The 12,938-nt window shown below is 48.4% G+C and overlaps 1 non-coding gene across 1 annotated transcript; it reads right to left on the reverse strand.

Annotated features, from left to right (window-relative positions):
- Positions 1 to 7,094: 7,094 nt before the first annotated feature.
- TRNAP-UGG (transfer RNA proline (anticodon UGG)) lies at positions 7,095 to 7,166 on the reverse strand. The gene has a single exon. It is a non-coding gene; the product is annotated as a tRNA-Pro (tRNA).
- Positions 7,167 to 12,938: the final 5,772 nt, after the last annotated feature.

The raw sequence follows: 12,938 nt of genomic DNA on the forward strand, positions 1-12,938 counted from the left end.
TGGGCACAGAAGCGCTACGGCTCCCACCCTGCTCCGATGGTTGGTGGCAGAGAGTGTGAGACTACATCCCAAAGCAAGAAACGCCACATGGTGCTCTCTTCTGCAGTATGACTAGAGTCATTTGCATGGTCGTCATCGAACATGACATAAAAAGCCTCTATCCTTTAGACATTTTGTCCCAGATTTACAAGAAAATGACTGAGCGCGACGCTGTGCCAAATTTGCAAGCCCCACGCTCCGTCATTTTCAAAATGCAGGGAAGCGCCGTATTTAGTAGAATACAGCGCACCCCTGTGCTTCCCCCTGTGCCAGCTCTAAATTAGCTGCTGAGCGCCAACGCAGCCGTTCTTGCACCATGGTACAAGGATGACTGCGTTGAGGGGGAAATTGTTTTTGTGCAGGAAGGGACACCTTCCTGGCCCAAAGAAAAATCTTCAATGGTGATTTGCTCTTACTTCTATGTGTGCTGCAGAATGCAGCACACATAGAAAGAGAAAAAACGAGGAGAAATGAAAACATTTCTCCTCAGTGCGCCACTCTAACAATACCCCTGGGATGGCGTTGGATTTTGGCACTGACGCAGATTTACAACAACTCCTAAATCTGGAGCAGCATCGAAATGCTATGGTGTTGCTGTGGCACACTCACAGCAACACCCATTGCACGCCCCTTCCAGGGAAAGCGCTGAATGCTAAGGTGCCGTATTTACAAGGTGGTATTAAGCCACAAAAAGTGGCTGAACGCCATCTTGTAAATACCGCGTAGTGCATAGTGCCACCGGGGCGTCACTAAAAGTGATGCTCCGTTGGCGATTGGGCCTTGTAAGTCTGGCACCTTATTTGCTCAAGGTGTGTGTTCTTGGTGAGGGCAGGAAAGCTATTTTCGCTCTCATACCTTCCTTCCTTGGCTGGCTTGAATGCGGTAGGCTCAGGCTTCAATGCAAAGGTCAAACAGTGAGCAACTGACTGACGTAAGCTGGGGCAACTCCTCTTGGTGAGCTGTGACAGATGCCCCAGGAGCGTAGTACCTCACGATGGTGAGGAATAGACACAGTCTCTTTTATCTCAGCTTGCCTGTCAGCTGAGTCAGGAAATGCAAATACTGGGAAAAAGCCCAGCGACTTGCTGTATTTGCTTGGCTTCGAACCAGGGACCTTTTGCATGTGAGGTGCGCATGATAACCACTACACTACACAAACAGACACACTTGCCGGCTTGCTTCATGTGGCTATGCATTGTACTGGAACCACCACACTATGGAAACAGACACACCTGCTTGCTTTATGTGGCTCTGCATTGGACTGGGATGCAAGGACTGAGGGCCAATGTTCATGACGCTCAAAGCTGAGCCTTCCGGAACACGATCTCTTGCCTTGGAAGAAAGGAACTGGTATCACTTTCATTCCAAGAGGTGATTTCAGAACTGGACCCGAAATTACCATGGAGAAGCACTGTGCATTTAATGTTCCTATGAGCACTGCTGCTCCAGCACAGAATAGCAGTTGCAAAGAAATCTCGCATACCTTCATGATGCTGAACCGTCTCAACTCAGGTATAAAGCATGTATTGCATTGCAACATGACATCTTACAAGAGTGAAAAGCAGAAATACTCCTGTTTAAAACACAGACTGAACCTATAAAGGTAAGGGTTTGTCTGGGATTTGAACCAAGGTCCTCTCACACCCGAAGCGAGAATCATACCCCTATACCAACTAGACTGCTGCTGCAAAGGCATTTGAAACATCTTCTGAAGCGTCTTTCAGAAAAGCAGGGCCATTTGGAGGCTCTCTCTCTAAGCGTGCCATAGCAATTGATGTTTTCTGTCAAGGATTTTTTGTTTGTCTCTAGCAAGGAAAGAGGTAGTCAAGATTCTGTGTGCCAGTGAGCTGAACTAGGGCACTGATGTGAAAAGCAGACCCTTTCTGGTAGTTGTAACCCTCTGCAAGTCCTGGACCCTTGCACCTTAGACTTCCAGACCAGAAGCACTGAAGGGCCTGCTAGCTCTTGAGCCAGAGAAGCATGCCTCTTGGATTCAAGCACACTTGCTCGCTCAGCGCTCGATCAGGCTCGATCAGGCGAGATTTATAGTAGTGGCTCATAGGCCTGAAACACTCACCTGGGAGACGCGGGTGGCTGATTTCCCGGAATGGCCCTTGATGGGGAAATCACCTCCTTTCCCCCGCCTCATTTCAGAATTGTGTGCAAGTCGCAAGACAGTGTTCAGGGGTTCATGGGTACTGCCTAATCCCAGCTGCCTCTCTGTCTTCTTCATGTAAATTGCAAGTTACGAGGAGGCACCATTGCCAATATGCTCCGCCCACCTAACCAAGAAACCCAGTTTGAGCTTGTCTGCCTGTGTTGTTGCAGGGGCAGTGTCTTCTTTGCCCAAAAGGTGGCAGGAGAGACTCACTTCAAACGATAGAATCAACTGCTTAAGTAGAAACCAGCATGGTAGTTACTGTCATAAAGTGCAGCTCTAACAGTAGGTGTGCCTGAGATGTCCGTTCCAGTAATACACAGAATTTTGATTGAGGGCCCAGCCTATGGGTTGGTGGATTTCTCCTCACATGCCACAGCAGCTTCCAAAGATAGTGGTGTGAGGAGCTGGCTGTGCAAGCAGAGCAAGATTTAAGGGAAGAAAACACACCTGTTAGGAATGGGATTTGAACCCACGCCTCCATGAAGAGACCAGAAGGCTCAGCTTCACTGAAGATCAAGCTCTCTTGAGTCTGGCACCTTAGACCACTCGGCCATCCTGACAGCCAAAGCATTGTGCAGGTCTGACTCTTCAGTCTGCACTTGTTGATGCTGCCGCTTGCAATGTTCCTATCAAAGTCACAGCTTTAAAGGCCCCACAATATAACATGGCCAAGAAAAAAAAAAAAAACAGAACAAGAAACAAGGCACATGCACGACCACCGAGGGATGTAGATAACTTTTTATCGTCCTGCAATAGTAAAGCACATTTTACACAGGTCACAAGTTTTTAAAGGTCATTTCTGTCTAAGTGTGCATTGAGAGAGACTGAGGTTTTAGTGAGCAAACACAAAAGCTACTGCTGCCCAGTGTCGAACCGGGGACCTTTTGCGTGTGAGGCAAATGTGATAACCACTACACTACAGAAACAAGCTTGCTGGCTTGACTGAAGGAGCACAGTTCCCCTCATATGTTTGCCCGATTTCCTCTATACTTGATCAGCAGTTGCTCAGAATGCGAAGGGTAAGTGTGAAAATTGCAGCGGTGTCAGCCAGCATGCATACACTCAGACGTCCTGAAAAGTCACAGCTGCGGGCAGAGACAGACAAATATCTGATGCCTAAATGCCAGGAACGCAAGCCTGTGAAATCATCACACAGGGCGCACTGAGAGCAAGCAGGAAGGAAGCCAAGGCATTGTAATCCATTTTTCGCCTGAGGCAAAAAATATGTTTTGCGCAACAATGCTTTGAGTGGAATGAGAAATGTTGAGGGGTTGTGTATTTTGAGCAGGATTTGATTGTTTTCCGCTAAGATGGGCTCGTCTGGGATTTGAACCCGGACCTCTCACACCCAAAGCGAGAATCATACCCCTAGACCAACGAGCCAGGGCACAGAAGCGCTACGGCTCCCACCCTGCTCCGAGGGTTGGTGGCAGAGAGTGGGAGACTACATCCCAAAGCAAGAAACGCCACATGGTGCTCTCTTCTGCAGTATGACTAGAGTCATTTGCATGGTCGTCATCGAACATGACATATAAAGCCTCTATCCTTTAGACATTTTGTCCCAGATTTACAAGAAAATGACTGAGCGCAACGCTGTGCCAAATTTGCAAGCCCCACACTCCGTCATTTTCAAAATGCAGGGAAGCGCCGTATTTAGTAGAATACAGCGCACCCCTGTGCTTCCCCCTGCGCCAGCTCTAAATTAGCTGCTGAGCGCCAACGCAGCCGTTCTTGCACCATGGTACAAGGATGACTGCGTTGAGGGGGAAATTGTTTTTGTGCAGGAAGGGACACCTTCCTGGCCCAAAGAAAAATCTTCAATGGTGATTTGCTCTCACTTCTATGTGTGCTGCAGAATGCAGCACACATAGAAAGAGAAAAAACGAGGAGAAATGAAAACATTTCTCCTCAGTGCGCCACTCTAACGATACCCCTGGGATGGCGTTGGATTTTGGCGCTGACGCAGATTTACGACAACTCCTAAATCTGGAGCAGCATCAAAATGCCATGGTGTTGCTGTGGCACACTCACAGCAACACCCATTGCACGCCCCTTCCAGGGAAAGCGCTGAATGCTAAGGTGCCGTATTTACAAGGTGGTATTAAGCCACAAAAAGTGGCTGAACGCCATCTTGTAAATACCGCGCAGTGCATAGTGCCACCGGGGCGTCACTAAAAGTGATGCTCCGTTGGCGATTGGGCCTTGTAAGTCTGGCACCTTATTTGCTCAAGGTGTGTGTTCTTGGTGAGGGCAGGAAAGCTATTTTCGCTCTCATACCTTCCTTCCTTGGCTGGCTTGAATGCGGTAGGCTCAGGCTTCAATGCAAAGGTCAAACAGTGAGCAACTGACTGACGTAAGCTGGGGCAACTCCTCTTGGTGAGCTGTGACAGATGCCCCAGGAGCGTAGTACCTCACGATGGTGAGGAATAGACACAGTCTCTTTTATCTCAGCTTGCCTGTCAGCTGAGTCAGGAAATGCAAATACTGGGAAAAAGCCCAGCGACTTGCTGTATTTGCTTGGCTTCGAACCAGGGACCTTTTGCATGTGAGGTGCGCATGATAACCACTACACTACACAAACAGACACACTTGCCGGCTTGCTTCATGTGGCTATGCATTGTACTGGAACCACCACACTATGGAAACAGACACACCTGCTTGCTTTATGTGGCTCTGCATTGGACTGGCATGCAAGGACTGAGGGCCAATGTTCATGACGCTCAAAGCTGAGCCTTCCGGAACACGATCTCTTGCCTTGGAAGAAAGGAACTGGCATCACTTTCATTCCAAGAGGTGATTTCACAACTGGACCCGAAATTACCATGGAGAAGCACTGTGCATTTAATGTTCCTATGAGCACTGCTGCTCCAGCACAGAAAAGCAGTTGCAAAGAAATCTCGCATACCTTCATGATGCTGAACCGTCTCAACGCAGGTATAAAGCATGTATTGCATTGCAACATGACATCTTACAAGAGTAAAAAGCAGAACTACTCCTGTTTAAAACACAGACTGAACCTATAAAGATAAGGGTTTGTCTGGGATTTGAACCAAGATCCTCTCACACCCGAAGCGAGAATCATACCCCTATACCAACTAGACTGCTGCTGCAGAGGCATTTGAAACATCTTCTGAAGCGTCTTTCAGAAAAGCAGGGCCATTTGGAGGCTCTCTCTCTAAGCGTGCCATAGCAATTGATGTTTTCTGTCAAGGATTTTTTGTTTGTCTCTAGCAAGGAAAGAGGTAGTCAAGATTCTGTGTGCCAGTGAGCTGAACTAGGGCACTGATGTGAAAAGCAGACCCTTTCTGGTAGTTGTAACCCTCTGCAAGTCCTGGACCCTTGCACCTTAGACTTCCAGACCAGAAGCACTGAAGGGCCTGCTAGCTCTTGAGCCAGAGAAGCATGCCTCTTGGATTCAAGCACACTTGCTCGCTCAGCGCTCGATCAGGCTCGATCAGGCGAGATTTATAGTAGTGGCTCATAGGCCTGAAACACTCACCTGGGAGACGCGGGTGGCTGATTTCCCGGAATGGCCCTTGATGGGGAAATCACCTCCTTTCCCCCGCCTCATTTCAGAATTGTGTGCAAGTCGCAAGACAGTGTTCAGGGGTTCATGGGTACAGCCTAATCCCAGCTGCCTCTCTGTCTTCTTCATGTAAATTGCAAGTTACGAGGAGGCACCATTGCCAATATGCTCCGCCCACCTAACCAAGAAACCCAGTTTGAGCTTGTCTGCCTGTGTTGTTGCAGGGGCAGTGTCTTCTTTGACCAAAAGGTGGCAGGAGAGACTCACTTCAAACGATGGAATCAACTGCTTAAGTAGAAACCAGCATGGTAGTTACTGTCATAAAGTGCAGCTCTAACAGTAGGTGTGCCTGAGATGCCCGTTCCAGTAATACACAGAATTTTGATTGAGGGCCCAGCCGATGGGTTGGTGGATTTCTCCTCACATGCCACAGCAGCTTCCAAAGATAGTGGTGTGAGGAGCTGGCTGTGCAAGCAGAGCAAGATTTAAGGGAAGAAAACACACCTGTTAGGAGTGGGATTTGAACCCACGCCTCCATGAAGAGACCAGAAGGCTCAGCTTCACTGAAGATCAAGCTCTCTTGAGTCTGGCACCTTCGACCACTTGGCCATCCTGACAGCCAAAACATTATGCAGGTCTGACTCTTCAGTCTGCACTTGTTGATGCTGCCGCTTGCAATGTTCCTATCAAAGTCACAGCTTTAAAGGCCCCACAATATAACATGGCCAAGAAAAAAAAAAAAACAGAACAAGAAACAAGGCACATGCACGACCACCGAGGGATGCAGATAACTTTTTATCGTCCTGCAATAGTAAAGCACATTTTACACAGGTCACAAGTTTTTAAAGGTCATTTCTGTCTAAGTGTGCATTGAGAGAGACTGAGGTTTTAGTGAGCAAACACAAAAGCTACTGCTGCCCAGTGTCGAACCAGGGACCTTTTGCGTGTGAGGCAAATGTGATAACCACTACACTACAGAAACAAGCTTGCTGGCTTGACTGAAGGAGCACAGTTCCCCTCATATGTTTGCCTGATTTCCTCTATACTTGATCAGCAGTTGCTCAGAATGCGAGGGGTAAGTGTGAAAATTGCAGCGGTGTCAGCCAGCATGCATACACTCAGACGTCCTGAAAAGTCACAGCTGCGGGCAGAGACAGACAAATATCTGATGCCTAAATGCCAGGAACGCAAGCCTGTGAAATCATCACACAGGGCGCACTGAGAGCAAGCTGGAAGGAAGCCAAGGCATTGTAATCCATTTTTCGCCTGAGGCAAAAAATATGTTTTGCGCAACAATGCTTCGAGTGGAATGAGAAATGTTGAGGGGTTGTGTATTTTGAGCAGGATTTGATTGTTTTCCGCTAAAATGGGCTCGTCCGGGATTTGAACCCGGGACCTCTCGCACCCAAAGCGAGAATCATACCCCTAGACCAACGAGCCTGGGCACAGAAGCGCTACGGCTCCCACCCTGCTCCGAGGGTTGGTGGCAGAGAGTGGGAGACTACATCCCAAAGCAAGAAACGAAACATGGTGCTCTCTTCTGCAGTATGACTAGAGTCATTTGCATGGTCGTCATCGAACATGACATAAAAAGCCTCTATCCTTTAGACATTTTGTCCCAGATTTACAAGAAAATGACTGAGCGCGACGCTGTGCCAAATTTGCAAGCCCCACGCTCCGTCATTTTCAAAATGCAGGGAAGCGCCGTATTTAGTAGAATACAGCGCACCCCTGTGCTTCCCCCTGCGCCAGCTCTAAATTAGCTGCTGAGCGCCAACGCAGCCGTTCTTGCACCATGGTACAAGGATGACTGCGTTGAGGGGGAAATTGTTTTTGTGCAGGAAGGGACACCTTCCTGGCCAAAAGAAAAATCTTCAATGGTGATTTGCTCTTACTTCTATGTGTGCTGCAGAATGCAGCACACATAGAAAGAGAAAAAACGAGGAGAAATGAAAACATTTCTCCTCAGTGCGCCACTCTAACGATACCCCTGGGATGGCGTTGGATTTTGGCGCTGACGCAGATTTACGACAACTCCTGAATCTGGAGCAGCATCAAAATACTATGGTGTTGCTGTGGCACACTCACAGCAACACCCATTGCACGCCCCTTCCAGGGAAAGCGCTGAATGCTAAGGTGCTGTATTTACAAGGTGGTGTTAAGCCACAAAAAGTGGCTGAACGCCATCTTGTAAATACCGCGCAGTGCATAGTGCCACCGGGGCGTCACTAAAAGTGATGCTCCGTTGGCGATTGGGCCTTGTAAGTCTGGCACCTTATTTGCTCAAGGTGTGTGTTCTTGGTGAGGGCAGGAAAGCTATTTTCGCTCTCATACCTTCCTTCCTTGGCTGGCTTGAATGAGGTAGGCTCAGGCTTCAATGCAAAGGTCAAACAGTGAGCAACTGACTGACGTAAGCTGGCGCAACTCCTCTTGGTGAGCTGTGACAGATGCCCCAGGAGCGTAGTACCTCACGATGGTGAGGGATAGACACAGTCTCTTTTATCTCAGCTTGCCTGTCAGCTGAGTCAGGAAATGCAAATACTGGGAAAAAGACCAGCGACTTGCTGTATTTGGTTGGCTTCGAACCAGGGACCTTTTGCATGTGAGGTGCCCATGATAACCACTACACTACACAAACAGACACACTTGCCGGCTTGCTTCATGTGGCTATGCATTGTACTGGAACCACCACACTATGGAAACAGACACACTGGCTTGCTTTATGTGGCTCTGCATTGGACTGGGATGCAAGGACTGAGGGCCAATGTTTATGACGCTCAAAGCTGAGCCTTCCGGAACACGATCTCTTGCCTTGGAAGAAAGGAACTGGCATCACTTTCATTCCAAGAGGTGATTTCAGAACTGGACCCGAAATTACCATGGAGAAGCACTGTGCATTTAATGCTCCTATGAGCACTGCTGCTCCAGCACAGAAAAGCAGTTGCAAAGAAATCTCGCATACCTTCATGATGCTGAACCGTCTCAACGCAGGTATAAAGCATGTATTGCATTACAACATGACATCTTACAAGAGTGAAAAGCCGAAATACTCCTGTTTAAAACACAGACTGAACCTATAAAGGTAAGGGTTTGTCTGGGATTTGAACCAAGGTCCTCTCACACCCGAAGCGAGAATCATACCCCTATACCAACTAGACTGCTGCTGCAGAGGCATTTGAAACATCTTCTGAAGCGTCTTTCAGAAAAGCAGGGCCATTTGGAGGCTCTCTCTCTAAGCGTGCCATAGCAATTGACGTTTTCTGTCAAGAATTTTTTGTTTGTCTCTAGCAAGGAAAGAGGTAGTCAAGATTCCGTGTGCCAGTGAGCTGAACTAGGGCACTGATGTGAAAAGCAGACCCTTTCTGGTAGTGGTAACCCTCTGCAAGTCCTGGACCCTTGCACCTTAGACTTCCAGACCAGAAGCACTGAAGGGCCTGCTAGCTCTTGAGCCAGAGAAGCATGCCTCTTGGATTCAAGCACACTTGCTCGCTCAGCGCTCGATCAGGCGAGATTTATAGTAGTGGCTCATAGGCCTGAAACACTCACCTGGGAGACGCGGGGTGGCTGATTTCCCGTAATGGCCCTTGATGGGGAAATCACCTCCTTTCCCCCGCCTCATTTCAGAATTGTGTGCAAGTCGCAAGACAGTGTTCAGGGGTTCATGGGTACTGCCTACTCCCAGCTGCCTCTCTGTCTTCTTCATGTAAATTGCAAGTCACGAGGAGGCACCATTGCCAATATGCTCCGCCCACCTAACCAAGAAACCCAGTTTGAGCTTGTCTGCCTGTGTTGTTGCAGGGGCAGTGTCTTCTTTGCCCAAAAGGTGGCAGGAGAGACTCACTTCAAACGATAGAATCAGCTGCTTAAGTAGAAACCAGCATGGTAGTTACTGTCATAAAGTGCAGCTCTAACAGAAGGTGTGCCTGAGATGCCCCTTCCAGTAATACACAGAATTTTGATTGAGGGCCCAGCCGATGGGTTGGTGGATTTCTCCTCACATGCCACAGCAGCTTCCAAAGATAGTGGTGTGAGGAGCTGGCTCTGCAAGCAGAGCAAGATTTAAAGGAAGAAAACACACCTGTTAGGAGTGGGATTTGAACCCACGCCTCCATGAAGAGACCAGAAGGCTCAGCTTCACTGAAGATCAAGCTCTCTTGAGTCTGGCACCTTAGACCACTCGGCCATCCTGACATCCAAAACATTGTGCAGGTCTGACTCTTCAGTCTGCACTTGTTGATGCTGCTGCTTGCAATGTTCCTATCAAAGTCACAGCTTTAAAGGCCCCACAATATAACATGGCCAAGAAAAAAAAAAAACAGAACAAGAAACAAGGCACATGCACGACCACCGAGGGATGCAGATAACTTTTTATCGTCCTGCAATAGTAAAGCACATTTTACACAGGTCACAAGTTTTTAAAGGTCATTTCTGTCTAAGTGTGCATTGAGAGAGACTGAGGTTTTAGTGAGCAAACACAAAAGCTACTGCTGCCCAGTGTCGAACCGGGGACCTTTTGCGTGTGAGGCAAATGTGATAACCACTACACTACAGAAACAAGCTTGCTGGCTTGACTGAAGGAGCACAGTTCCCCTCATATGTTTGCCCGATTTCCTCTATACTTGATCAGCAGTTGCTCAGAATGCGAGGGGTAAGTGTGAAAATTGCAGCGGTGTCAGCCAGGATGCATACACTCAGACGTCCTGAAAAGTCACAGCTGCGGGCAGAGACAGACAAATATCTGATGCCTAAATGCCAGGAACGCAAGCCTGTGAAATCATCACACAGGGCGCACTGAGAGCAAGCAGGAAGGAAGCCAAAGCATTGTAATCCATTTTTCGCCTGAGGCAAAAAATATGTTTTGCGCAACAATGCTTCGAGTGGAATGAGAAATGTTGAGGGGTTGTGTATTTTGAGCAGGATTTGATTGTTTTCCGCTAAAATGGGCTTGTCCGGGATTTGAACCCGGGACCTCTCGCCCCGAAGCGAGAATCATACCCCTAGACCAACGAGCCTGGGCACAGAAGCGCTATGGCTCCCACCCTGCTCCGAGGGTTGGTGGCAGAGAGTGGGAGACTACATCCCAAAGCAAGAAACGCCACATGGTGCTCTCTTCTACAGTATGACTAGAGTCATTTGCATGGTCGTCATCGAACATGACATAAAAAGCCTCTATCCTTTAGACATTTTGTCCCAGATTTACAAGAAAATGACTGAGCGCGACGCTGTGCCAAATTTGCAAGCCCCACGCTCCGTCATTTTCAAAATGCAGGGAAGCGCCGTATTTAGTAGAATACAGCGCACCCCTGTGCTTCCCCCTGCGCCAGCTCTAAATTAGCTGCTGAGCGCCAACGCAGCCGTTCTTGCACCATGGTACAAGGATGACTGCGTTGAGGGGGAAATTGTTTTTGTGCAGGAAGGGACACCTTCCTGGCCAAAAGAAAAATCTTCAATGGTGATTTGCTCTTACTTCTATGTGTGCTGCAGAATGCAGCACACATAGAAAGAGAAAAAACAAGGAGAAATGAAAACATTTCTCCTCAGTGTGCCACTCTAACGATACCCCTGGGATGGCGTTGGATTTTGGCGCTGACGCAGATTTACGACAACTCCTAAATCTGGAGCAGCATCAAAATGCTATGGTGTTGCTGTGGAACACTCACAGCAACACCCATTGCACGCCCCTTCCAGGGAAAGCGCTGAATGCTAAGGTGCCGTATTTACAAGGTGGTGTTAAGCCACAAAAAGTGGCTGAACGCCATCTTGTAAATACCGCGCAGTGCATAGTGCCACCGGGGCGTCACTAAAAGTGATGCTCCGTTGGCGATTGGGCCTTGTAAGTCTGGCACCTTATTTGCTCAAGGTGTGTGTTCTTGGTGAGGGCAGGAAAGCTATTTTCGCTCTCATACCTTCCTTCCTTGGCTGGCTTGAATGCGGTAGGCTCAGGCTTCAATGCAAAGGTCAAACAGTGAGCAACTGACTGACGTAAGCTGGCGCAACTCCTCTTGGTGAGCTGTGACAGATGCCCCAGGAGCGTAGTACCTCACGATGGTGAGGGATAGACACAGTCTCTTTTATCTCAGCTTGCCTGTCAGCTGAGTCAGGAAATGCAAATACTGGGAAAAAGCCCAGCGACTTGCTGTATTTGCTTGGCTTCGAACCAGGGACCTTTTGCATGTGAGGTGCGCATGATAACCACTACACTACACAAACAGACACACTTGCCGGCTTGCTTCATGTGGCTATGCATTGTACTGGAACCACCACACTATGGAAACAGACACACCTGCTTGCTTTATGTGGCTCTGCATTGGACTGGGATGCAAGGACTGAAGGCCAATGTTCATGACGCTCAAAGCTGAGCCTTCCGGAACACGATCTCTTGCCTTGGAAGAAAGGAACTGGCATCACTTTCATTCCAAGAGGTGATTTCAGAACTGGACCCGAAATTACCATGGAGAAGCACTGTGCATTTAATGTTCCTATGAGCACTGCTGCTCCAGCACAGAAAAGCAGTTGCAAAGAAATCTTGCATACCTTCATGATGCTGAACCGTCTCAACGCAGGTATAAAGCATGCATTGCATTGCAACATGACATCTTACAAGAGTGAAAAGCAGAAATACTCCTGTTTAAAACACAGACTGAACCTATAAAGGTAAGGGTTTGTCTGGGATTTGAACCAAGGTCCTCTCACACCCGAAGCGAGAATCATACCCTATACCAACTAGACTGCTGCTGCAGAGGCATTTGAAACATCTTCTGAAGCGTCTTTCAGAAAAGCAGGGCCATTCGGAGGCTCTCTCTCTAAGCGTGCCATAGCAATTGATGTTTTCTGTCAAGGATTTTTTATTTGTCTCAACCAAGGAAAGAGGTAGTCAAGATGCCCTGTGCCAGTGAGCTGAACTAGGGCACTGATGTGAAAAGCAGACCCTTTCTGGTAGTTGTAACCCTCTGCAAGTTCTGGACCCTTGAACCTTAGACTTCCAGAACAGAAGCACTGAAGGGCCTGCTAGCTCTTGAGCCAGAGAAGCATGCCTCTTGGATTCAAGCACACTTGCTCACTCAGCGCTCGATCAGGCGAGATTTATAGTAGTGGCTCATAGGCCTGAAACACTCACCTGGGAGACGCGGGGTGGCTGATTTCCCGGAATGGCCCTTGATGGGGAAATCACCTCCTTTCCCCCGCCTCATTTCAGAATTGTGTGCAAGTCGC

This window comes from Pleurodeles waltl, unplaced genomic scaffold, assembly GCF_031143425.1.
Source record: "Pleurodeles waltl isolate 20211129_DDA unplaced genomic scaffold, aPleWal1.hap1.20221129 scaffold_72, whole genome shotgun sequence".
NCBI classification, from domain to species: domain Eukaryota; kingdom Metazoa; phylum Chordata; class Amphibia; order Caudata; family Salamandridae; genus Pleurodeles; species Pleurodeles waltl.